This window comes from Phalaenopsis equestris, unplaced genomic scaffold, assembly GCF_001263595.1.
Source record: "Phalaenopsis equestris unplaced genomic scaffold, ASM126359v1 Scaffold000055, whole genome shotgun sequence".
Classification (NCBI taxonomy): domain Eukaryota; kingdom Viridiplantae; phylum Streptophyta; class Magnoliopsida; order Asparagales; family Orchidaceae; genus Phalaenopsis; species Phalaenopsis equestris.
In genome coordinates this window covers 570,903-575,495 of record NW_018164497.1, presented here as the reverse complement: position 1 = coordinate 575,495, position 4,593 = coordinate 570,903, and the positions used below count along the sequence as shown (strand labels likewise).

Sequence of the window (4,593 nt, the reverse complement as noted above, 5' to 3'; positions counted from 1 at the left end):
TTTTTAAAATGAAAATAAAAATATTTCTTTCACAATTTTCACGTTTTATTCCAACCAATTGTACCCAAAAATTAAAAAAGAAAATAGAGAACCCTTTAACTCTGGACCAATTATATTAATAAAAAAAGACATTTACATATACCTCACAATTCTCATGTATTTACATATCTAATGCCTAAGCTTTGACGTACCCCCCAAATCTTTCACATCAGATTAAAATATCATTATTTTGATTTGATTTTAAAAAAATAAAATAAATCTTTTTTTTTTTTTGCATGGAATGTCGCATGAAAGTCAATATTGAAGGTTAGGGGTTTGATATGTAAATACAAAAGATTTTATTTGTTTGCATGTAAATCTTTCTAGAAAATAAAAAAGTGTTGCCGCCGTAGGTAGGGGGTGTAAAGGAACTTAGCGAGCAAGCCGAACAAAAACTTCTTAACGAGCCTAACACAAGCTGTTCACGAACAACGAGCTGTTTTGACAGCCCTAGCCGTAGGTGCATGCCAAGCTCCAAACGACGGACAAAGCAAATGTGTGTGTATATAAATATATATTTAAAACTAATTCTTAAATGAAATTGATGGAATCATGTGTCTTTTTTTATAATAATTTAAATATCTTATAAGATTCATATACTAAATTCTTTAGTTGTAACATAGCTGAATTAATCATCCACTCTAAAAATGTTTAAGAGAAATTACAAACGTATGGTCCTCTTGAAAGACTATAATGAGAGATTAAAAATTTTAATTTACAAATTATTATAATTAGAAGTGAACATTAACTAAACAAATTAGTCTGTTATGATCAACAAATCATAAGGGAACCATGAAATAATGCAATATCTCAATCATAATAATAATAATAATAATAATAATAATAATAATAATAATAATAATAATAATAATAATAATAATAATAATAATAATAATAATAATAATAATAATAATAATAATAATAAATGTAGGGATTAAAAAAAATAAAAATGATGAATGCAACCAAACCTAGCTAGAGTTCATGAAAGTGCATATACTCAAAGTCATTTAACAACAAATATATACACCAATTAGCATCTAAAAATTATTTTCATATATTTGCAAATCAAAGCAATATGATCTTCTCTAAAACCTCATTAAGCATTCATGCATCCGACATCAGAATCAGATTGTTGGTTTGGTTGAATTCCCTGTCAAAAAACATATTAAATAATATATTGAATATGAATCTCATATATTAAAGGAACTCTGAAGTATAAAAACAAAATAGCTTCAAAGCCAATAAGAAATAAATACCTTAAAGTTTTAGCTCTCATATTACATTCTCTCAAAAACTTTCGATAAGCTGGAGCAGTCAATCTCTCCTTTCTGATTTTGGATACATTGAAGTTGTCATCAGATTCACTCATTTCTGGTTTTGAACTCCCAATGCTGCTTTGGACTGAATTATCTTTTACACATTCATGAGAACAACTTTTATTCATCATCACTTCAGAGAAAGCAAAAGTTAATTATATTAAGCACTTATTATGTCAAAATGAATTGAAATAAAATATAATACATAGATTGAATTAATTGTAAGATATTCAGAGAATACCAGGCGCCCCTGTACCGCTTTCCTTTCCTGTTAGAATGACGTAAGAAGGTGAAGTCAATGTCTTTTTCTCTTCGGTGTGGGAGACGACCACAAATCTTCTTCTTCATCATTTTCATGGCTGTCATTACTTCCTAATTTATTCCAATTGATTTCTTCCTTAATGCATGAGCACGCAGTCTTTTTAACTGTAAATTTACATACATAAAATTCATTATTCTCAACAAGCATATACACAAACTATCTATCTCTTTTTAGGGCTCATGTATGTGTGTGAATCTGTGTGTGTGTTATTGAGCAAGATAAGCAAATACCGAATAATTCATATGGACAAAATTTTCTTTTTGCTGGTGCATCTATCTGCTTTCTATTTTTCAAAAAATAAATAAATAAATAAATAAATAAATAAATAAATAAATAAATAAATAAATAAATAAATAAATAAATAAATAAATAAATAAATAAATAAATAAATAAATAAATAAATAAATAAAATGTTGATGCAACTTAAAATGTTTGAAATTAGGCAATAAGTAAAGCAAAAATGAACTAAATCTACATATATTTAATTAGTTCAACTCTAAGGTTCACCAAGAACACCAGTGTTCAGAAATAAATCAAGTTTTTTTTAGCAGTCTTGTGCATTGTATTAACAATACATTCAGAGGTGAAATTGATTGTGATTAGTCAGTTAATTAAATTTAATAAACAATAAATATTTTAATTAATAATTTTTTAATAAACAATATTTTGGCGAAACGATTTTGTTTTTGGGTATTTGATACAAAAAGATAAAAAAAAATAAAATCGCATGATCATTTTCATGATACATTGCCAACTACTTTTCTAATAAGAAACATGATATATAATACAAGAAATAATAATAAGACCAAAGTTCTTCAATATATAATTATATGAAAAAAAAAAAACTTACGGGTTTGAAAAATATATAAGAAAAAAAAAATTTAAAATCGAATGATTGTTTTTTGTAATATATCGCCGAACTTTTCCTTTAAAATTAACAAATGTGATATGAAATAATAATAATTATTATTGTGAAAACAACAACGCCTAAACTCTTCTTTCATTGACAACACTTAAAAATTAATTTTAGATATTTTGAGTATTTTTAAAAATAAATTAATTCAGTTTATATATATATAAGATTTGCTATTAAAATAAAAAATAAAAATAAAAATAAATATATAAACATATGATCGCAAACATTTGTTTTCTAGGTTGATAATAACTGCACATGATTCATGTAAAATATCGTTTGTGAGGTTATAAATTAATTCATATGTTAACCTAGAACTATTTAAAGCTAATGTTTTTCGGTGATAGATCTTAAATTTCACCAAAAAAAAGTTTTGAATATTGACATTAAATAATGATAAATGTATAGATCTAAAGTTGAAGAAAAGTTATTTTCTAGAAAATTGATAAATTCCAATGAAAGTAATTTGTTCAAATAAAAAATAACTTTACCAAACAATTTTTCGAAAAATACGGCTAAGATCTAAGACTCATGTATAAAATATCCAAAACATAGTCAGAATAATAATAATAGTAATAATAATAATCAAAATTATTGTGTACAAAATCACATCAATAAATAAAATATAAATATTATTGAACCATGATTTAGATTTTCAATTAGGAAACATAGACGGTGAATTTGATCTCAATCTCGATCTCTAATTAGAAAATAGTAGGCAGTGAACTCGAACTCGAAGAGAGATTCAATAGGCTGGGAAAATAAGATTTATTGAACATTTTGAGAAAAGTAAGATTTTTTCCGCAATGAAATGCATTCAATAATCGAAATAAAATAGGGAGGAATAAATAGGGAAGAACTGATAAATAGGGAAGAACTGATAATTTGAAAAAAAAAAAGCTTAGTGAAAATTATTGATAATCAGATTAAAACCCTAATACAATATTCTTACCGGACGAGATTCAAAAAAACATAATTGGATAAGTCAGGAAGAGGCGCATAATTTGATAAGATAAAAGCCTAGTGCTTACCGGAGGCCTGAGGGTGAAGAACAGACATACTTCTCAAATTGAGGGAGACTTGTAAGCAATTATATAAAGTACGAGGTTTCCTTTCTTAAAACTTACTTAATTTGAAATAAATTTCAATGGCCACCAACCTTCCAAATATAAACCTCCCGTTTTGAATAAATTATTCTTACTAAATTTCCAGAAAACGTCAAATATTTCACGTAATAATAGGCTAGCTTAAGTCAAACTTAGTGGCCAATTATATAAAGTACGAGGTTTCCTTTTTTAAAACTTACTTAATTTGAAATAAATTTCAATGGCTACCAACCTTCCAATTAAAATATAAATTTAAGACTAAATATCACGACTGATTTAATTAAAATATAACTTTTATACTAAATATTGATGAATTATTAGTATTTTAATATCACATACATTTTCTTTACAGTCGAGCAAAAAATCATCGATCTCATTGAAGTGTTAATTAATCAATTTAATTTTTGTTTATTTAGTTTTAGTGGGATAGAATTTGGTCAGTAAAAATATAACATTAAGTGAAATTTGTGAAATTAATTGGCTTATTTTTGGGATAGAATTTGGTCCGTAAAAATATAATTTTAATACAAAATTTTGATGATTCAATTATTACGCCTAATTTAGTTTATTTTAATTTAATATATTTAATATAATTTATTTAAGGAATAAGTGAAATATCACATTGTATTCCATTACGGTTAATTTGAATTCGGGAAGGCCATCATGAATTCACCAAAGCTTTCAATTAAAAAAAAAAATGCCATGAAGTGAAATATCACATTGTATTCCATTACGGTTAATTTGCATTCGGGAAGACGATCATGAATTCACCAAAGCTTTCACGAACTTGTCCAGGTAAATGTTTTAGATACTATGGCCTACGTTTAATGTGTAATCACATTTGTGTTCGCTTAATAAATATTTATTTAAAGTTTTCTATTATTTTTAATTTCAATT

The 4,593-nt window shown here is 25.6% G+C and overlaps 1 long non-coding RNA gene across 1 annotated transcript; it reads right to left on the bottom strand.

Annotated features, from left to right (window-relative positions):
* Positions 1–1,001: 1,001 nt before the first annotated feature.
* On the bottom strand, positions 1,002–3,664 carry LOC110019393. Its single transcript, XR_002293443.1, has 4 exons — positions 3,622–3,664; positions 1,597–1,781; positions 1,296–1,488; positions 1,002–1,189 (listed from the first exon to the last, which is right to left on the bottom strand). It is a non-coding gene; the product is annotated as an uncharacterized LOC110019393 (long non-coding RNA).
* Positions 3,665–4,593: the final 929 nt, after the last annotated feature.